This window comes from Spea bombifrons, chromosome 4 (assembly GCF_027358695.1).
Source record: "Spea bombifrons isolate aSpeBom1 chromosome 4, aSpeBom1.2.pri, whole genome shotgun sequence".
Taxonomy (NCBI): Eukaryota; Metazoa; Chordata; class Amphibia; order Anura; family Pelobatidae; genus Spea; species Spea bombifrons.
Window position 1 is genome coordinate 23905468 of NC_071090.1, and position 24211 is coordinate 23929678.

General features: G+C 37.1%; 1 protein-coding gene across 1 annotated transcript in view; it reads right to left on the minus strand.

The window, feature by feature from the left end:
- The window catches only part of TENM2 (teneurin transmembrane protein 2), a 418814-nt gene that overhangs the window by 349232 nt on the left and 45371 nt on the right, over positions 1-24211 (minus strand). The window lies entirely within an intron of this gene.

A 24211-nucleotide genomic window follows, 5' to 3' on the forward strand; every position in this document is an offset into this window, starting at 1 on the left:
ATATGATATATGCGTTTCAGTATATGATATATGCGTTTCACTATATGATATACAAGGGAAAAAAACCTGAAATAATGTCCCTAACGGCCCCTCATACAAATGCCTTTATTTCTTTCTTTATTTTTTTCAGTACCTAACTGAAATTATTTTAAAAAATGTCATTAACCACCAACTTCTAAGTTTTAAAAATACAAGTCTCAATATATCTTAAAAGATTTAGAATAGAAAGACAAAAGCTGCACGTTACTTAAACTATGACACGGGATAGATACGTGATAAAATACTGACTAAGGGTGAAATGTAATGGAAATTGTTCAAATATAACCCAAGGACACATTTCTTGTATACTCGTGTAAAGATGACTGACACCTCCCTGGGCGATTTGACGGCTTAAATATCCTTATTACACTTTGTGTATGTTTACATTCCTAGTTCCGGGCGTCCAAAGCAATTTCTCTGTGATTACTGTAGCATCTAAGGAACATGTGTAGCATACCATTTCTAGCCAGAAGTCAATGCAATCAGTGAAGACATCTGCAAGTCACCGTGGCAGGCACTGTCTAAAGCCTGCTTGATTGTTTGACTTGGTTTATTATTCTGCTCCCTGGGAGTCAAGCTGGTATCAGCCTAATACCATACAACTGCAAATATTTAAAGACGAGTTAGAAAATAACTAGTAGCCATCAGTAGAATGGCGTGCATGTGCAATATACACTCAAAATAAAGACGTGATTGCAAAGGTTACTGCTGATAATAAGTTATTATAAGCATACATGAGAACTCATCAGGCAGATCCCAGAAGGTTTGGAGGTAGCGCTGCTTCCCCAGGTCACCTTCCTCTTCGTCAGGGGCAGGAGAGCAATGTTTTGCTGCGCCCACTCATTGGCCAATTCCCCTATCAATCCCAACCCAAGGATGGGCAAACTGTCTGTACAAGGACGCCAGTGTCCGTGACAAAGTTTGTGAAGGTGCATAGAACATAATTAAATTGTCCACAATAGATCCCAGTAAATGTTCACTATAAGAAACGTTGGTGCCTACCCCTGTCCCAACCCATGTAATGTTTTATGGGGCCATTCCTTGTCGTGACTAGCCCTGCACTTGTCATGGCTAGCCTCGCCTTTATGGCTAAACCACCCTTGTGTGTGACTTCTTCTGTCCCATCATGATGCCTCTCCCCAGAAGTGCTTAGGCTGGCCTATCCTAGGAAGTCTCCAGCTATGATTCTAATTAATTTATCAAGGTTGTCATAGAGGTATAAAATCTTTGCCATGTAACAATCCATTTTATTTGGAAAAAAGAAAGAAAAAGGTGTGGGTTGTGGTAAAGTTGTGAAAAATACGATGTAGAGGATGAAGTGAGAGGTTCTTTTGCTTGCTAAAAAGAAAGCTAATTCAAGCAGAGTACACTTTATGGCAGATATTACCTCACTTTGATTCTATGACATCACCATATGCAAACACTAGTGAAAGATGTCTAGAGCCAAAGCAAAAGTAGCTAGAAATCACTGCGGAGTAAATACTTACAACTCCGATTAAGCATAGGAATCCCGCTCATGTCCTTTGAACATCATAAAGTAGCATTGCACAAGTCAGACTTGACTAGAATTAATTTTAAGCCAGGAACAGCCTTTGTTTATTGGTCTTGGCATAAAGGACTCCCAGCAACACCTGATGCCCAGGCCAGATGTTTTGTAGCGGAACATTAATCCTTAGACACTTCAGTATCAAGGCTTTCTGTGATGAACCATTGTGCAAGAAAACCTAAAACCAACTGTAGGCTTGGGAAAATTGCCAATCAATTCACTATGTGACTGTTTTTAGTATCTACATTTTATTTCATATAGAAAACTTTTTCTAATATTTGGAAAATCTTTGTACCTTATATCAGATATCCCTTGAAGTTTAGATTTCTTCTCAAATAGGGAGCTATTTAGTGTCTACTTTTATTAAAAGCTTAGCACAAGGGAGCTTGGTATATCAAAACATCTGTATTCATTTGTGTTTCTTCCCCCCACTGAATGCTGTTTAGATTGGTGTTATTTTAATCCTGTTTTTTTGTTTTATTTTGTTCATTGCTCAGAAAAGCTAAGTAGTGGATTTTTCACATCCCCACATTTATTTAACCAGATGTTCTAATAGAGCTTTGGGGATTAATTCCACACTAACAGTTTTCAGGCCATCTAAATGCTCCTTAAGTGACAAGTTCTATAAACGAGAGCTAAGCAGGATAGTCTTCCCGTAACTGATTTTTTTTGGAAATCTTCACCGTATGCAGATAAACTGAGCGTGATTATCATTCATGTTTGCACATTCTGTCTTGCTCCACTGCACATCTCGGGTATTAAGTAGAGAAAGCATAAATATGAAAATGAACAAACCGTGCAGATTAAAGTTTGAACATAAAAACTGTCCTTTCTGTCAATCAAAGTTATCAAAATGTCTTTTTTTCATAATTAGGGACAGAAAGGGCAGGAAACTGTCTTTACTCACCGGATAAAGCTGCTATGTATTGAACTAGGTTAAATCTCTCCTAAAGAAATAGCCTTTGAATATGTAATAAATTCTCCCGGGATACTAGACGTACATAAAAGATAACATAAAATACATTTACTGAAGTAACCTTATATTCTCCTCCAGAAGTTGTGAGCCGTCTTTTCTTTATGCTAACCTGTATTGATCTGCAAAAAAGTATCCATTTGTAAATGTTTTGTTTTGTAAAGCAATTGGAAACTGATTTATACATTTATTTCTTGTGATATTAAATAAAGGGTAAGCAAATGTTTATCATAGGACATGCTCATAGTTTATAAGTAAAGTCTGTTACATTCTAACATGTGTTAATTAGTGTGTGTAAGTATGTTACTGTGTGTTTTGGAGGAGTTTAGGGGCCATTTTTTGTTATGCCACTGGCTAAGCGTGATGGCACAGCTTCAGGGTAGGACTGACAAGGGGGCAAGAGCACAATGGTCCACTAGGATGCTCTGATTTAAAAATGTTGGGCAACCTCCTGAGGTTTCTTGTGTACTACCTGCAATTCCACAAGTATACATACGGTGTAACAAGGACTTAAGGGAGAACCTACTCATGCTCATGTGATCTTCTACTGGATTGTATGAATCATCTTTCTGTAAAAGTATTTTAGACAGGCCCGTATATTGGGGCACATTGAGAGGCTGGATATGTATACCTCAGAGATTTCAAGCTCCAGCTACTCAGAGCCCTCCCTCGAGTGGCTTTGTGAGGGACGAGTTAGAGACAAGAAGGCCTAGCTTCATACATGGGTGGAGATGGCGACGTACATGGACACGGCTAGCTCCAAACACTTTAAATTTGTATGGGGGTGTGTGAGGGAAATAGGGTGGGGAACGGGCCCTCCCGCAACCAAGAGTTTGAGCGCTGTGACCTGGAGAACCGGAGAAGCCAGGTATGTGAATTTGGTTCCCAGGCATAATACTGCAAGGACGGACATCTGTTATGCATGAGAAAACATGAAAAGCTATTTAAAGATCAGCCTCTCCTTAACAAGGAGACTTGCATTCTGGGACACAACATCTCAGTAGAAACGACAGGAAATATATATGTATATGTTACTCACCTGTCCTCGGTTCCCACGTTGCCGCAACAGCCGCCGCGGAGGAGAGGGAGACCCCCCTCCAACGCACGATTACCTCCACAGCAGCCACCACGGAGGAGAGGGAGACCCCCCTCCAACGCACGGTCACCTCCACAGCAGCCGCCACGAAGCAGAGGGAGACCTCCCTCCAACGCACGGCCACCTCCGCAGCAGCCACCACCACGGAGGAGAGGGAGACTCCCCTCCAATGCACGGCCACCTCCGCAGCAGCCACCACGAGGGAGAGGGAGACCCCCCTCCACCGCAAGGCCGCTGATGCTGCCTTCCTCTGAAGTGCCGCGCAGGAGAGGCAGACCTCCTGGTACATGGCGTCCTGCTGCTGCGCATGCGCGACCTCTAGTGGCGAACTCACATACTGGAGGAATTTATGAAGGGAGATTACGCCATCCACAAGATGGCCGCGAGTCACAGACACCGGAAGTGATGTCATGAGGGGCTGATGGGAGATTCAGACTTCCTCCGCGGTTCTCCATTTAAACCCCTCAGAGCAGTTTCACCTTTGCCTTCTGATGGTCGTCTATGCCTTGTGCTAGCACCCAGATAGCGTTTACCTGCCTGATTCCTGTGTTTGACCTCGGCTCGCCTGACTACGTTGTTTTCCTGTATCCTGACCTCGGCTTGTTTATCGTTTATCCTGATCTCCTGAATCCTGACTTCGGCTACGTTTATCGGCTATCCTGCTCTCCGGAATCCTGACCTCGGCTTGTCTGAACTTGTTCTGTCTTGGAGTCCTACCTGACTACGGTGTCTCCTATTTACTTGTACGTGACAGTATATATAATTATCTAATTGCAAATAGAGTTGCAAATACTACAGCATTATATAGGCAGTGATTTTCTTTATTAACGGATGTCATTTTTAGGTATAACTAATTCCAAAGTTATGAAGTATAAATTTCACTGTGTGTTAACGAAAGCAACAGGCCAATGGCACTAGCATTGCATTAGAAATCAAAATCATAATAATTTCTTATCTTACTACTGGAATAAATAAGTTAATACTGTTGACTAAAAAAAATACTATAAAAAGGCAAAGAATTGTATTTCTTTTTAACGATAATATTGCAAAGGATAGATTTTTGCCTAGTTTGCAAACATGGCTTTATTCCCACAACTAAAATGTCATCTACAAACAGATGAATATGGCTCTAACATGCTGACAAAGAATACAAACACTGAGGAAGATGCCTTCTAATGATTTTGTTTGGAAAAGGAATATACCAGCTCAACATACCAGCTTTTGACAATTCTTTTAGGAAAAAGACAATCATACCCAGAGAGCCAGTAAAATTATACACGCACATGCATATATATATATATATATATATATATATATATATATATATATATGTGTGTGTGTGTGTGTATTCTGTATATAATGCTGCATTCTGGCCGAGTGCTGCAAGTTTAAGAGCTTGGCGTGTGGCTGTGCATATCAAGTCGGCTGTCTCATTAATGTCATTTAGTGCCCACTGGCCTGAAAGTTCTCTTCTTCCCAAATCTGACCTTCTTTTAGTAAAAAAAAAGTCACATTTATTCTATATAGCTGCTCAATACTAGAGTAATGCAAATGTACCCAAAACTATTCAGACCATGTTTTTGTTTTGTTTTTGGTCCATTCATTCATTTTTATTTCCTGGTTCGGATTTACTCTCACAGTCTCATTCACATTCCCTCACACTCTTATTCATGGTTCTTATTCACACTCTCTTTGTATGTCTCCCTTCTCCGCTGACCACTTCTGTGTCCCTTTTTTCTTTGTCCGCTGCTCCAAAGTAGAGGACTGCATTGGGAGGCGGGTCCCGCGGGTGGTCTTGCTGGTGCTGCGGGCGGGAGCGGGCGGTCAGGCACTGTACCTGCGGGTCCCCGTAATGCCGCGCAGTCCCGCAAGGCTGCCTTTTCGCTGCTCCCTTACAGTGTCTCCTCTCTTGCTCTGCCCAGGAACAAATAGAGTCACGTGATGTGAAGTCACTTTCCCGTTACTCCGCCTTGTTCCTGGGCGGAGCAAGAGAAGAGACGCTGTGAGGGAGCAGTGAGAAGGCAGCCTTGCTGGACTGCGCGGGAACTCTGCAGTTCAGGTAAGGAGGTGGGCGTGATTGGCCACAAATGTGGCGGGAGCGGGCGGGATTGGCCACAAATGTAAAAGGGGGTGTGAAGGACATTACACTGTCCCTTTAACAAAGGAACTGCATGATTATAAACAATCTGTAGCCTTATATAGTCATATGCGCCATGCTAAAATAATACATTGTAACACCCATCCTACAAAAGTCTTACGAATCCAGCCTTCAATGAGGGATAATAGAAACTGTAGGGGAAATTTGAATTGAAATTTTGCATTTGATGAAAGTATCTGCTGGAAAAACGTGATTCTCATTCAATTAAAACACTTTTCAGTGCTATAATCAGTTATGATTTATCTTAGGTGTGTTTCAGTTCTTCTTTACCTGTGTGCTTTTTTCCCCACTACAAAAAATCTTACACACTCCTGCATTAATTGTGTATGAAATCCATTTATATTTAAAACAACAAGCTTTTTGTGGCATAATCTTTTGTTTATTTGGTTGGATTCTAAAGTAAATCACGTAAGATACACCTTTGATGGATTTTACAGTGATCAAATATTAATAAGTTGTTGAGTGACTTGACAAATATGTACATTTAATTCTTCAAGACAGAGTAAGCCAAAAGAAATAAAAATGCTTTATACATATCACATTTCTTTTTTTCCCCAAAAACCGCAGTGTTTCATGTTGATGCAATGCATATCGAAAGGGAATTAAAAATAGATAGAAACAACTTGAATTTTACTGAAACATTAGGTAAAAGTTTCTTTAGTTAATAGGCTCGTAAATGAGAAATGATCTCATCCATATTCATGACAATTTGTTTTCTAGATCCCTGCTGTAAAAAAAATATAATTATACCCATCTCTAATAAGTTTGGTACCTTGAGCTGCAGGTGCTAACACGTTGTATGTTTATTACCATATTTTAAGCCCTTTAAAAAGATTACATTAATTCCTACGGTAGTTTAAAACCCCAATGTATCTTGAGTTTGGAGTGGATAGTAATCACCAGAGTATGGTTGATTTTGCAGTATACCTGCCATTTTACACTAAGCAGATATCGATTTAACATATCCCTTTCATTTTCTAAAAATATTCTGCCTTATTTTTCTTGTTGTCATGTGAAGATACATTAATCTTTTGGGTTGCAATGTCCTAAAAACAATGTCTTAGATTTTTCCTGCATTTTAGTATTTTTTCAATCCTTTTAAACATCACAAACATATTTTATATTCTTTTTAGTTATAGTAATGATAGAAGATTTGTAAAAGTTACAATATGCATTTTTTTTTGATACAGGGGTCATGTCCATATAATATGAATTATTGCCATGGATCTATGGCTAATTTTTTGTGCTCACACACATTTACACATACACACGTATACTTAACACTTAAACATTCATGCTCACACATACTTACACATACATCTACACTCTCAGTCTAACATACATAGATAATTACATAAATATTCCCTTCCTTAGCCTCTCGCTCATCATTCACTCCCTCACCTCACCTGCAGCTTTATCTCTAGCTGCTTGCATATGAGCGGGCAGCCTCAGTTTTACTGCTCTTCTCCTGTCTCCATGGGCCGGTCCAAAACTGTTCACAAAGGGCTGGTCCGACCTGGACTGGCCTAGTCCGGGTAGGATTGGCCCTTCATGAACCAGTTTGGGCTGGCCTGGGTGGGAATTTTGGGCTGGCCCCAGGGGGAATAGCCCCCTGAGCCAGCCCACCCTTACACACAACCCTCTATTAACAGAGAAGTCCTTAAGCCTGGTCTTCTTACACAGTGATGATACTTACAACTTATTGACGCGACAGGGGTTAGTGACTATTACCGAGGAATTCACTCATTGCTGTTGAATATCTGTGTAATAGTTGTCCAACAGCTCCCAACTTGCTGTTATTTCATCTATCCTACAAGTAGCTATTGTTGTACCACTACCACACATAAAATATACACTTCTTAAAGGTTAACTGATTGAATGCCTCAACAATGCTCACCTCTTAGAGATCTCTGACATGCATCAGATGTACTGTCTAATGCAAATTGGCTCTGTCATTAACAATGTCATCTTAACATGGTATAATGTACATGAGCTATCCATTATGAACAGACTAGAATAGTTCAGTGAATAATGAAATAGCAAGGAATGATAACTTCACCTATATCTTGTGACTGCTTATATAGAGGTTGAGAAGTTAAATGTATATGGCAGAGTACATTTTATAATAGAGGCTTTTTATAATGGCCTTCCTATGGTGGTTGAATGGCTAGTTAAGAAATCAAAGGCGTGTATTAACTGAACTGTTTAGCTAGAAAAACATTACATCTAGAAGATATAACTAGGTAACATTATAGGCTATCCTAGAATTAGTTCTTTACAATACATATTTATATTTGGAAGAATTCCAAAGTCATCTGACTGATTAAACTGAGTACGATGTAACCTTGAACGCAGGGATTTTAGTTGAAGGAGAAACGTGCTATGGTTGATTGTCAAAATGAAGATTGGGAGTTTTTAATGTTTCATATTAATGAAATTTTCCCAACAAATTTGAGGTTTAGTGAATAAACCCCTAGTAGATTGTAGCTACATGGAAAATACAGTGCATACGGTGTCCAAACTCAGCTGACAATGGACAAAATAGCTTGTCCTACAGTGAGACCTTATTTGGAAAAGTCTTAATTTTTGGCTAATTTATGCCATTGCAGAGGAAAAATCTCCATCAGTATATCAGTCTAATCCAGCCCACAAGGGCAGTCCAGAACCGCTAAGTGGGACAACTACAAAACGATTCTTGCAGCACTGCTAATAATTAATGATAAATCCATCTCTTTAATTTGTGGTTTGGATTCAAAGTAACTAACTATATATTTTTATATTTTCAGAAAGTATTACCATTTCAATTGATCCTTGAGAATAAGTTAGCGCTTACCACTCATTCACACAGACTGTATGAAACTTAAAAGCCATTTCAAAATGTATAAAGGCCACTTAAAAGAAAAGCCTGAATTTGGAATTAGTTGCGTATGAACATCAAGAAGGTTCAGAACTTCCAGTTCTTCAAAAAGAATTTACTTGATCCCTTTCCTCTATGAAGTAGATGGTGAACCACTTTAGTGGTACACTGCATAAAAGTATTCCGAGTGAAAGCGTAGAATAGTCATGGACTTCATTACTCGGGTCCAAGTTTTTATGGATTCTAGTCAAATGAGACACTTGCATCCTTTACAATTACCCTTCATAACTTGCAGGCTTGCAAAATAAATCTTTTCACAGAGACAGTGAAACAATTTTGCTTATTTGTATTCTGTGCCCATGTGAAGAGGTTCGACAGAATGTAAACCTCGAGGATCAGAATCCTTTAAAGCTAATTTAATATCATTCACAATGAAAAATCGCATTAAACTAACAATAATGCTTTAATTTTGCATACACGTCCCAATATATTAATATATTCCCTCTTTATGTGTTATTGTTGCTGAGTGATCAGCAACATCGGTGCCCCCATGATCACAGTGGCACATTATTGGCTGCAAAGGGAATAACTAAGGGAATATACATTATATATATATATATATATATATATATATATATATATATATATATATATAGAAAAATAAATACATCAAAGATGTTTAGCTTTTTTATATGTAGCTCTATGTATATATTTTTTTTAAAGTACAAATAAAATGGCAACAACTTCATACAGTCAAGTTATGTGTTTTATCTTTTATTAATTTGGCATCCATGCCTTGACAAAAAAGAAGTTCTTTTAATATATTTTTATGTGTTATCACTTGACAGTTACATCTGCTAAACACAGACGGCAGGTCAAAGATTATCTAGCGCAGCGAGCTGTACCTTGTAATAACAAGATGTTATATTATGCAAAAGTATATGCTGTATGTAAGAAAATACAAACCTACAAAAGCCAAAAAAAGAGAAATGAACAACACCTTCAACAGATCTTTGATTAGTGCAAACAAAAGGGAATGTATACTTAACGCAGCAGCTCCATATAAAATGTTACAGAATGTATAGAAGTAGATTATATAACGCTCTATTGCGTAGTCCATCAAATATAAAAGGCTTATGGTCAATATAATGCAATTGCTGCAGCACCGAATTGGTGGGGGCCAACACAGACCCCAGTCAAAAAATATTGATAGTGATAAAAGCTTTTAAATATCTCTGATAAGAAAAATAGATCATTGGAATGCGTATATTATTTTCAATCTTGTAAATTCTTTAATATTTTAGCTTTTGTTAAAAGTTCCTATCCCCACCCAGCGCTGACGACTTTCTTGTTTACAGTTTCTCAGCAATTTTTACTTTCGCAATAATATGTTTTTCATATTAAAAAAAAAAAAAAACTTTATTAAATATTAAAACTTTTTCCCATGCACCTCTGCATAACTAATTCCTCACATGAGCTTGTAGTTGGACTAAAAGGAACATTTTGTCTCTGATGCCAAAGGCAAAGAAAAAAACATCAAACCGGCAACCTTTGGTTTGCATCAATATAAACAACTTAAGTAATATTCAGAAAAGGCTATTGCCTTTGACAGCTAATATGAAAAATACTTAATGTACATATATTATATAACGGAAATGCTTCAAACTTCCAAAATGTGCGTAAAACCCATACTTATATTGTCATAATTTTGTAATACCAGTTCTATTATGTTTAGTGCGATAGACATGAGGGTAACTTGTCAAAAGCTGCAGCCAATACCAATTATGATTTAATTTTTTTATACTGGTTTATCTAGCTCAGAGGTTGCCAAGTCTATATACACCAAGTCTCTATACTTTATTTATTAAAGCAATTTGGCCACCTGGATGTCTTTCATTAGTATGGATGGAAGCCACAGGATATTCATCAAGGCTGTGTCTGCATGCACTCCCGTTTTCCCAGCAACCATATAATAAAAGGCCTGCGGCAAGGAGATGGCTATGAAACCGTTTTATCATCCCCGCCAAACAAGATTCAAGACATGTTTCTGTATAAAGATGCTGGGTGCCATATATTATGAAGCACAGAGACGGACATTGAGCATCCTTCAACTTGTGCCATCTGGTATCAATTCCACATACTTAAAACAGACTGTCAAAAACACTATTTGCCCTGAAATAGATGTAGTAGGAGATCACAGAGCTAAATCACAACAAACCCTCGCACATCTATAGGACATCATTGTCAATCAAAATAGCTGTAGTCTCTGTGGGTGGAAGATGAAGCAATAGTGACTGAATATAGGAATTACAACAGGATACCCATAAGCCATCAGTTCAAAAATATATATATCGTCGTCTATCATGCTGCTTTATTTGGAGTGGCTATATATTTTTTTTTAAAGAAGATTACATTTTTTATACATTTTAGATTTATACGGCCTTTACCGAAATACAATTACTGAGCAGATCAATCATAGATTGAAATGCAAAGCTCATTGTTTCTTAAAGCAATTGGTTGATAGGCTAATATGCCCTCTATGCATTCATTTGCGTTATCGTTCCTGAAATGTGAGAAACAAGATGAGTTTAACACTAATAAAATGTTCAAAAAAAAATGTATGTGCAATGTTGAGGAAACACACCTAAGATGGGATAGACTGAAGATATTAACAAGTATAGATATTCTCTTTAATAATTTGCATTGTCCTAATGTAAATGTGTACTGCAAAATTCTGGTAAAAACGGAATTAAATGTATACACAAACATACAAAAAATTAATGAATCATATAACCTTGTAACGTTAGTAAAAGATACGGCATCTCAAATATTTTTGTATTTCTTAGGTCAATAGATTAATTTAAATTTCAGAAATTTCAAGCATTACTTGAGAACCCTCAAGGCTCAAGAAACGAATTGTAATTGTTTATTATTCAAGTTAGGCATTACATAGTAGATTATATACCTGTAAATAAAGTAACATTTAACTACAATGTAAATATGTCATTTGCCTTCAATATCTGGACTCTCGTGCTTTGTTGGGACCCAACGGGACTAAAGCTCAATGCATTTTCTGTTTGGCAACTTTGAATAGAGTGAATTAATGAATGAGATTTTTTTTTGTGGTATTATGCTAGTCTTTCCCAAAATATCTCATTTATTTCTTCTTCCTCTGTTCTGATATAAAATGATACACCATAAAGGAAATGAATGTCATATATCTTCTTTTGTAATGTAGATGTGAAAACACTTGAAATCAGCCACAGAAACAGAATCCCGTGATTGATTTTACGTGGTCATCTCTGCTGCCTATAAGGGATCTTTTCTCTGCAGCTGGAAAAAAAATTATAGATTTATTATTGTACTTTGACACTGGAAAAGGCAAACCTTGGTCTTATCTTGCAGCTCAAATATTAGATTTCCTTTATGGAGATTGTTGCGATATCCTATTTAGATAATATCAAATCTTCAAAGACCGAAGTCACATGTAGGATATATGTGTGATATATAAAGTCTAATGCTAATGCAAGATTTGGTGATTATTGTCTTACACATTTTTAACCCTTTGAGACGATTTAACCTTGTGGGAGGCCATTGTCATTGTATTGCTATAGTTATATTTAGGTGACTACCTAAGAAACAGCTTACATTTTAATGAGGGAAATTATGATGATTGTTATTATGATTAGCTTTTATTTATATAGCGCCAACAATTTACGCAGCAGTTCATACAATACATATATTTAAGGCGTATGACAAGACTAGAAGACTAAGCCAAACCGATACATTAAGTGGAGAGAGCCCTGCTCGCAATCTTATGATCTTGAGGGAATCTACATTTTTAGGACAAGTTGAGCTAATTATAGATTCCTAATTGGGGAAGAACCCCCAGCCACCATCATCACTGTTGACATTATATCCCTGACGTGCTGGGTCAAGTGAAACACCATGGAGGTTGTAGTATGGAGCACAGTCCTCCATATTTTAAATTGACCGGTTGGGGAGACCAGATTAAACGGCCCACTGAGCAAAGGCAGAAGGAGCTGCCCTAGGGACCTGGGAATGAATTATGTTATTGTTACATACAACCTTATTTTCCACCACAAGCTGGGTTATGAGACGTACTGATGTCATATCCGCTTTGCCGTTGCCGCTGCCGCGTTGGCAAAGACTTTACCACACTATACTATTGGGGCTCTGGTTTGGGCCTTTTGCTGAATGGTTCTAGCTCTTACCTGGACATACTCCCCCGAGAAAGATTTAAGGTTTATGAGATATTTTTATTTGAGATAAAAAAAAAACACTTTTTTATTTATGTTTTCTCTAAAAGATCAAAGACACGTATTGAGAACATGACTGCATGAATTGTTGGCTGTAGTGACAGTACAGGAAAGATGTCCGTAATGATTTCAAGCAATTGAAGTAATGGCATCAAAGTAGAAAAATAAATATTTTCTATTCTGTTTGTAGAAAGCTTGCTAAGTGACAATAGCAACTTGCTTTCAAAAAGTGCATTTATCCAAACATTGTGTTTGAGATTTCAGACAGCCATCGTTTTCTGACTGCAGAAAGAAATGCCTAAATGCTTTCTACCTTTTACAGTAATAAAGAAAGCCCACACGATGGTTTTACTTTGGCCCCATCTGAGTTTTAAATATATTGTTTTGGAAAATGCTACATACCAAGAAATTTCTGCCTGCACCATTAAGAGAGAATCTTGAAAAGGTCAGTGAAATGTCTCTCTTTGTGTTAAAGTTGCCGTTTATATCTTGTCAATATAATTCACACTGGCAGGGTTGTTCAACTCCAGTCCTCAAGGGTCATAATAAGATTTTTCCAGAATTAGGATGCTATATAACACAGAACTGATGCACAATGTAAATGATTTAGTTTCATACACATCTAAACACTGTGGATACACTGGGGCCATAAACCCTCTTGAGCCCACATTTTTGGTTGGATTTGGGGAACAATTATGAGAAGGGCAAACCCCCACTTTTAAGCATTTCTGAGCGGTTCTCATCCGTGGGGTTAACACACTGGTTGGATAACATAGGATGTTACAGAGATGCATTTACCTTCTGCACTCCCCTAGGCCTGACCTAGACCAGTGCCCCCAGTAACCCCCCTGGGCGATCGGAACCATCCCTGCACTAAAAGACATGACATTACATGGAGTGACGGGATATGCCATCATATCCTGGCGCTCTGTGTCTTTAGGCACGCTGGCCCAGCCTCCGTAGTATAAATGGGACCCTGCAAATTTGCCCCTGTAAAATGCCCATTGAGCAACAGAACACAGAGGGGGCTTGATGGCCCAAGAGGTGATCTGCTCCCGGTTTTGCAGCAGGTGACTGCAGTTTCATTGTTTTCAGCCTCCCATACAGTGATAGCATCCTCTGCTGGCACTCTTAATAAAATGTGATGTAATACCCCCAGCCAACTGATAATAAACAGTATATATCCCCCTGGTAGATTTAAATGAAAATGTTCTTGAAATTTAAATTGAAAATATGTTTCATACTTTAAAATCAGATTTTTTTTTCATATAAAACTTGTTTTTGTTACAATATGGTGGAGGAAAGTTTATATTTTAAAGAAGCTTTGGCAAAGTTTCTGCATCAACTTGAAAATCAACTAATGCATTCTAAACCATCAATTTTTTTGTTGAAGTACAGAAAAACGACCATGAAATATGGTTCTGCAGTGCATTGAGTGGTTTCCACTCGATAATTGAATTGCATCAATGCTTAATAATACCAGATCTTCCATCCTATTGTTAATAAACAGAAAAGTTCGGATAGTGGCTGAATGATCTCTCTCAAGAAAAGATCATGTCATATAGCTTCATTTATTGCAACTACTTATAAATGATATCCCGTCTCATGGGTTTTCAACTCTATTCTTCAAATGCTCGAAGAAGACTGGTTTGTATTATTTTCTTTAATGTGCAGAGCTAGGCATATCATTAGAAAGGCCAGATTTCCATCTCTGAAGCACAAAGGCACATAATGCTATAATAATCACAATGCTTCCCATCCTCAGTGGCAATCATAAGCCAAGTTAGATGCACTCTGCTTGTCTGATTATGAACTGAAACGGCCTTAAGCAGGGGTACCACTGCTTACCTCTATCTGGGCCAACAAATACATCCACTACCCCGACAAAGGAAATATATACATGTATATATATATATATATATGTTATACATTTCAAAACTGGGTCCAGAAACCCTTTATTCCTACAATAAAACTACACAAGTCACAGATAAGGTAGCCAAAGGTCCAAATAAATTTGCTTAGCTGTTTCTTTAATGCCTTCATAGAATTCTGGCTATGAAATCAGTCCAATTAACGGCCTGCAGAATCTGGACACCTTTTGATTCACTACTATTGTTTTAAGCTATAAACTTACAGCAACCGAGTGCCAAAAAAAAAAAAAAGAAAGACATATTTAAAAGTCTCAGTCCATTGACTTTTGGTTGGAAACCAATCAAAATGTTAAGATCCCGGGAAATGAAAGTAGACATTGTCTCCGTACCAAAGACAGAGAGAGTTTTTGTAAGAAGATAAGTAAACAGTATAGGCTATTTCTAAGACCTTAATTAGTTATGTTCCCCTAAGTTGCCGCTAAAGCCGAACTAGACAACAGAAGATTAAAGTATGACATTTAAGGACTTCTTCAGGAGTTTAAAAAAAACACACCAGATTTAGAAATCCATTATAACGCTGCCAACTGCTAAACAACATGTAAATTAACAAACAAACTCCTTATTTCTTCTAAAACCTAGAGGAGCGTTCTCATCTGAATTCTCAAAGTGCGTAAAAACGTTACCTTCATATAAAACAATATAAACTGGATGGCAGATTTTCTAAGCGCAATCGGAAAGTAACTAGAAAATGTAATCCTTGACTTTATCAGCATTATTGTTTCGACTAATACAGATTTAGTCAAAAGGACAGAGGAAGCCGGAGACAAACTGACTATTGCAACAAAATTCATCAGGGATAGTATTGTGCTATAATTCTTCTGAAAAAATATTCAGCTCACCTTCTGCTCTGCATTGTCACTATGGCACTTATTAACATTGATTAAAGCTGTTTGCTTGTTGAGAAAAATGATGTATGTTAGAAGAAACAAATAATTGTCCAAGGCAGGCATTACAGAAATATAGCAACTAAAACAGACTGCTGAAGAAACAGGATGAAAACCTATATGACAATTCTTTTTAAGCATGATGAGAGGCGTGCAGATAGATCAGCCACAAAATGCCATGCAAAACACTGCACCGGGGCATTAGCGAAGCTAGACTCACCCTTTCATCCTAGAATATATGTTTTAGCTTATAAGCAACATCATATGCTAAATATGGAAGATGTTTTTTCTAACTTTTAGTTCTGTTTGGTTCATTTTGGTAACGGGTATTAGAAAATTTCAACAGTTTATAAAAAAAAAAAAAAGCCTAATATTTATTAATGTTAATTGAGCCCTTTTTTGCAGCTTCCTGTCCTATATCCAGTAAATAATTTATTGTATTTTCTATGTAATCATTACCTTACCTGAAGCCACCCTCCCCCCCAATTATCCGTCTTAACCTTCAATATCATGCATTCTACACTCAATGTCAATATACTTCCTTATTCCACCAAAGTCTAGAGTAATTCCTTCCCTCTGTATCAGCTGAACAATTATGCTGATGCTATGTCAAACAGAGCATGTTAATATAATATGCTGCTTTTCTGATGACCCAGTGGACATGGATGTTATCCCTAAACCAAAATAGGTTGCCTATAGCTAACAATATCAGTTTACTACCTGTATGCCTTTTATATTATACAATATGTATGCCTTCATTATGACATTTTAGAAACAAACATATAAAACATAAACCAAACACTGCTCGCTCCTGGAAAAGTTACGTTCAAGAGGACAAGTTTCCTTTACTTTGTTAGCATACCATGAGAGTATTGTTTTCCTGCATGTTCGTGTGTAATATTAACGTTATACTTCTTCCAAAATTCTGAGTATTATTAAATCATATAGCATTGACCATTTAGTATGAATACTACTGTTCCGCAGTCCATATCATTACCCCGAGAAAAAGTATAAACAACAACAATAAAGAACAATTAAAGAAAAAGATAAATAGTAATTTTCCATATACCCAAAATCATTTTTTGGCATGCTACTGTTAATGTCCAGGCATAATTTTTATACTCTGGCTATGAAATCAAGAAAATATGGTAAATGTAAAGGAAGGCCAGAGACTTTCATAAGCCTTGTTGCTTAAAATACAGATGACGGTAAATTAAACGTTATTGGTACAAACCATTCACAAAGACCAAGAGACATGCTATGTAAAAATTTAAGGGGAAAAAACACAAAGCAAAGTAAATTTTTATTCATTTGGATTGCCTGGGCCTTAGGAGACGTTGAACCAATGTCTCTGTGAATAGCAGACAAGCCAGATATGGCCAGTTTATTTGTCTAGAAATACTAGATAACTAGATAACCATACAAAGAAAGTTCTTCAACGTACAGTATCTGCAGATTAATATGAAATCCAATTTAGAATATTTTATTCAAATCAAGTTTCCTATGGCCATGTGTCCTTAACAGAACAACTTCAATTTAATCACTTTTTAATTAATTCACTTAATAGTTTTCTTTGCTCGAACGAACTGCCATTTATTTTCTTACATTCATTGTGCAAAATTAATATACATAAACATTGCTCTTTCCTGCTTCACGCACGACGTATGCTTACTCAACACAAAATCCCCTTCTGTTCTTTAAGGAAAAAAGTAAATATGTTCTGTATTTGTTATCAGCTGAGGATGACTGAAATATACTTTGCATGTAATACATTTGGATATAAATAGATGAGCATTTATGCATTCATTTTAAACAAACGTTTCATCCGCAAAGACAAGTTAATAGCACCGGAATGCTAAACGGAGATTGGGGAGAACGTGCTTGACAAAATGTCTGGGCTAATCAAACACTTATCGTAATTTTGGAATTTTGGATTTGCAATGGCTTGTGGAAGTACCACCGAACAGCAATATTTATCTCTGGTGCTACCTTAGGCCTGACCCGGGCAAGTGCCACCAGCCACCCACTCTGCAGCCACTCTTCTTACTCCAGGGTGTTAGGATATCCTGGGGCGCCACCTGTTAAGGTCATTGAACTTGACAGTAGATCAGAACCATTTACCATTTGGCCCATCTAGTCTGGCCAATTTTTGCTGACGTAAAGTTTCAGCCCTTGTATTCAGGATAGATTTATTCCTATCCCATGAATTTATATTCCCTCACTGTATTGGCCCAGCTTCTGATGGGAGGCAGTTCCATTTATCTAACACTGTCTCAGTAAAGTTAAGCTTCCTTACTTTACAACTAAACATCTAACCTCCTGGTTTTAGATTATAACCTCTATAAGTATTTAAATGTTTCTATCACATTCTCCCTCTGCCTTCTTTCCTCCAAGCTATACATACTGGGCCAGCTATACACACTGATGCACAGCGTCCGGGAACAATATCCACTGTGACACTGTTGCATAAATATGGATGCTACAAATGACATATGCAAGTCTTAGAAATGGGGAGTTTGATGTCAGTTCGGGCTTGTACCACTCCGTAAAGTCCAAATTAATTTTGGGAAAGGCAACGCTCAAGTGCAGTAAACACTGAATTTACTGCATTTTATTCACAGAGGTAAAAAAACGCAAATAAGGACACCCATGGAACACTTGAAGTAAGCTTTCCTGCTCTTCTACCGGCTTGGCACACATTACTAGGTACTCTACTCAAAAATCTAAATATGCCTCCAAATGTTGGCTTTTAATTCTTTACATCCTCGATTCAGGTGCTTTTCATTACCCATAACATTAAAATGGGATAACCATAGGGAAGATATAACAGGCCCAGCAGAAATAAACCCACACAGGCTTGGACCCCTGTTCACGGTGTTCTATGTGACTAGCAGTTTAAAAGTTTCATATACATGAGAGGAATGATTTAAAAGTAAAATCATTTGATTACGCACAGGTCGAGACCACTTTGGAAATATCAAACTGACTCAAACGGGCCTCAGCAAACGAGCAGAATACATACGCAACGGAGATTAATCTGTTTCTCTCTGTAAATCATATTTATATTCTATATGCATTATTCAGATTTTTTGAAATTGCAGGAGCCTATGCAGATTGTTCAGGAAAAATCTAAATCGAAAGAGTCATGAAATAAGCCCAGTGCCAGAAAAATCAGGATACTTTTCAGGGAATTCCATACTACTGCAAATGATCTATCTATCTATCTATCTCTATCTATCTATCTATCTATCTATCTATCTATCTATCTCTATCTATCTATCTATCTATCTATCTATCTATCTATCTCTATCTATCTATCTATCTATCTATCTATCTATCTATCTCTATCTATCTATCTATCTATCTATCTATCTCTATCTATCTATCTATCTATCTATCTATCTATCTATCTATCTATCTATCTCTATCTATCTATCTATCTATCTATCTATCTCTATCTATCTATCTATCTATCTATCTATCTATCTATCTATCTATCTCTATCTATCTCTATCTATCTATCTATCTATCTATCTATCTATCTATCTATCTATCTATCTATCTATCTATCTCTATCTATCTAATTTCGGCTTCCACATACCTTAGCCTACTCTTAACCAGAATGGATTTAATGATAAATGTTCCATGCTCTGTACTTCTATGCATGGTGGCTCCCATAGTAGCATATATATATATATATATATAACTTATTTTCAGGCTTCCTTTTATCCAGTTGTATGCCATTCTCCCTAATCCCCCTATATAAACCAGTATTATTATGCCATTTCACTTATTTACTGATGCCTTTTCTTTCACTATTACCAACAACATTTTACCAAAAAGTACTCCTTAATCTCGCGCAGCATATGGATACCTGAATATTGTAGATATATTGTAGGAATATTTGTGGGTTTAGGACCATACCTGGGAACTCATCATCATCATCGGGACCTCATCAGGACCTCCAGCAACATCAAAGGTACTTCATACCTGCAGACCACAAGAGGGGGCTCCAGGCAGCCAGAACCAGAGATTCTACAAATATGTTACGGACTGTACTAAGTTCTGACCCATTTTACCATTGCATCAGATGCCTGATATTTCATCCTTGGGAGCTCTGCATAGTTTTTATGATCACAAGGATGTTAACATGTCGCATAAGTAATTATTTTTAGTACACGATTTAATGTTTTGACCGTGAAAGTAAATTGCTGTGACATAAAGATGTCTCTCACTCCTATTTTGAGTAGTGGAATGTAAAAGCTTTTTGGTAATTGATCAAACAATAGAGGTTTCACTCTTTCCACGCCACCTTCCATACCTTGTTAAGTGTAGTTTTGTAGCTTTGATTTCATCGCTATTGTTAAATGTAAATTCTTTGCAGGATCATAACATGAGGTTACTTCAGTGAGATCTTGTCAGACTAACTAAATGATTCTTTTGGCTGGTAACTAAAATAATATACTGTCTCTCATAGAAGACTGATAAATAAATTGCAGTATTTGAATGTTACAATATTTGAATGGACCAGACAATGGTTGAGTAAGAGAAGACAAAAGGTTGTAGTTAGTAGTGTATATTCAGAAGAAGGTCGTGTTACTAGTAGGTAGCTCAGGGATCAGTATTGGGACTTTTTATTTTTTCACTAGCAATATTACAAAACTTTTTATGGGTAGGGTATGTCCATACCTGGGAACTTCTGGGCTCCGACTACCTGGAGCCTTCCCTTGCGGGACGTGGCCAGGACTGCCCACTGACGTTAGCGGGCGATCCCATGACGTCAGTGTAAGATCCCCTGACATCGGTGGGAGGTCCAGCTGACGCTGGAGCGTTTCTGCTGACGTCAGGGGCGTTCCCACCGACGTCAGCAGGAAACACCCCCATTTAAACAGAGGATTCGGGTCTTGACCCGGAGAACCGGAAAAGCAGTGCTTCACCCGGCAATCTCCGGGCAAACCCGAGGGGGTTCCCAGGTATAGGTATGTCTTTTTGCAGGTAATACAAACATCTTCATCAGGGTTGACATTTCTGGTAGTATAAGCCAGATGGCAAATTATTTAAGTAAATTGGAAGAATGGTCGAATATGTGGCAGCTGCAGTTCAATGTTGATAAATGTAAAATAGTGCACTTGGGATGTAAAAACCCTAAGGAAACATATAGAATTTAATATTACTGTTCTCTCCGTCACAACAGAATAGAGGGACTTGGGAGTAATTATTTCTGACGTCTTAAAGGTAATCAGGCAATGCAATCAGGTATCGGAAAAAGAAATTAGGGTGCTGGGTTCTATACCAAAAGGCATTAGTAGGAGGAAGAAAGAGGTGAAAGACTAAGGGATCTCAATATCTGTATAGATAAACAGAAACATTTAAAAAGAACAGGAGGGAAGCTGATTTCAAAGGAGTAGACATGTTACAACAAAACGTTTAAACATACTTTAAAGGTACATTAATGATTTCTGAAGAGCCAAATGGACTGTAAACATGGAAGAACAGAACTCTCTTCTTCTTATTTTCAGGCACTATGAAATCTGCTGGCCCTATACTAATACATATAATGTAATGCAATGGGGGTCAGAGGCTTACATGTAAGGGAGTTTTACCTTACTGGAAGGGTGTTAGATAAGTGGAACAGCCTCTCAGTAGAAGTGATAAAGGCTAATTCAATGAGGGAAATTAAACATGTATGGGATAGGCATGAAGCTTTAAGAAATTTAAGAGAAGACTAAGGACTCATTAAAGTCTATACATTAGGAAAGGACAGACTAGATGGGCCCAATGATTTTTATCTGTCGGCGAAGACTATGTTTCTATATTCTGATTATTTTTTTTAGGATACACAGGTAATTGTTGCACCACATGTCCAACAGTCTTCCTTAAAAATGGAACAACATTTTAAAAGAATTCACAAGGTATGGAAAATACACGACAGCCAAAGACTAATGTTGCTAGAAGTGGCTAAATTGCCCATCTTCCCACAGTCCCAGAGGGATATACTGTAAAACATTTTTCATACTACGGCCCAGCATAATGCAAGATTAGGGAGACTATGATACAAAAAGGAATTTCTAAAAAAAAAAAAAAAAAAAAAAAAAAAAAAAAAGAAATTTGTTTGTGGCCTATAACACTGCATGGACTAGTGATTTCCCCCAAATTGTTTACATTTTTTGGAAAGCTCATCTAATAATACAGTAATATTAATAATAATTACTATACTTTAGGTACAGCTAGTGTGTTAAAAATAAGATCCGGATTAGACCTCAGCCATTTTATATGTCAGAAATGTACTTGTGATGCAGTTTTAGGGATTGTAAGTGAAGAGTTATGACCCAAATTGACAAGAACACCGGGTATGTTCATATTGGACCTTAGTTCTGCAGCTGATCTCAAGAACCAGTGTCTTGTAGAAATTATCTAAAAATAATACATACCTAGTATTTGCCACCTGCGTCCTTTGTTATGTCTTTGTTATGTCTTTCTATATGTATTTTTTTTTGTATGTAAAAAATAAATACCCCCGGACAGTAAGCTTGAGATGCATATGTTTGTTATTCTTCGTAACAAATTCCATTAAAGACATTCATAGAGTCATCTATAGTTGGTCACAAATTATGTTAATTTAGTGTGGTGTGGATGGCAGATCTCCAAGGGATGAGTTGGACAGTGCTGATAGCATTTTTCACTTTGATGTTGATACGATGAGGCAGGGGAACAGAAATGATTTATCAAGGATCATACAGTTTATAGGATGGAATAGGGAAGGAATAAAAGTTCTTGAAATCGGTTCATCTTGTATCTGTCTCTAGCTATCTGAGATACTGGTAAGCATGTAGCGTCTTCATACTTAGGTACATTTTGGAACAGGGCTTGAGAAAGGCATTGTTGTAAAATCTAAAATGAAAAAAAAAAATCAATAGAGTGGGGAGATCTATTATTCATTTTAAGAACCATGTAAAATGGCATCGTTTTAGTGCACATACTGAAATGTTGCACTTACCCAAATTAATTAAGCGGTCCTGTAGACACTGAAAATGAGACCTTCATCCGTTTCTAACTTATAGGACAAAACAATTAAAATATAAGCTATATAAGTGAGGCAGAAACACGCATTAAATAGGTTAAAAATCATTCTTTCTAATTTGGTATGGATAATGTATTTTTTTTTTTACTGTGTGTTTCCGAAAGCATATTTTGATCCAGGCTTTGGCTTTAAAGAACTATAATGCATTTAAAATGTCAAAGCAGAGAAAGAGAAAATGAAGTATTAAACAAATTATGACTTTGCTCATTAAGCATCTGCTAAAGCCTCCCATTCATTTTCGACCACATGGGAGTATTAATGTTTTTGCATTATTAATCAGTCACCTTCTTATGCATAACAATAAAGCTGTACAGCATCATTCTACAGTAATAGTTATAAAGTCATTAAATATTGTATGTTAATAAAGCAGGGCTGCTGCTCTTATATACTGGCGATTATTCTGCGATGTACCATTCAAGGCATGTTGCACAATTTTGCCACCTACTGTAGATCAAGAATAATTGGAGACATGTACTGAAGTCCCAAACAATACTGATAACATATAAAATGATTTACCCATGACATATATTTAAAAAAATGAACTTGTTCCCCTTTGTTAATTTCTAGGCAGCCCTACATAGATATCGGTCGTCGGTTTCGTCTTGAAGCTTATAATAAATGATAGTATGCGAAAGCCAGTAATTGATGTAAACTGACAAAAGAATGGATACATTTATGTCCAAGTTCAAATGGCTTTCATAATAAATGTAGCAAGCTTGCCTAAGCAAAAATTGATTTTTATTTGTCTTCAGTGGCATCCTATGTGTAATCATTCTGTGATCTAAACGTTGCCATACCATGAATTTAAACAGACAGGGTAAAAGATAATTAAATGCACCCAAATCTTTTGGACTTACATGAAATATGGCAGCATATGGAAATTGATACAAGGGTTTTTTACTATAAACATGCCTTGCCTTTTCTCTCTTCATGAGAAGTGATGTCATGGAGTTGTGTTATTTACTATTTAACTATTCACAAGTTCAACATTTTAATTCCTTTATATCACAGTATGTTGTTGGCCCTGAATGATGCATAGTCATTGTGTATTCCACAAATTAAAATATGTATCATAAATGGCCAGCTCCACTCTTCTTAGAGGAGAAACTTATTAAGGTTGTCCCTGCATAATGTATAGAGAGGTAAGCAAGATATTCTTTTGTGCTCTTGTATATCACTCTAAACCCAGTACAATACTATATACAGATGATCTAAAATAACTTTTCTTTGAGAAATTAACGTACGGGTGGATTTAGGACATCCAGGTGTGTTCAGCCCTAACGTTCTAGAATTCAAGACATGTTCTGATGCGTGCTGAACTCACAAAGAAATGAGAAGGCTTTCCAGGACAAAAGCTCTTTAGGGA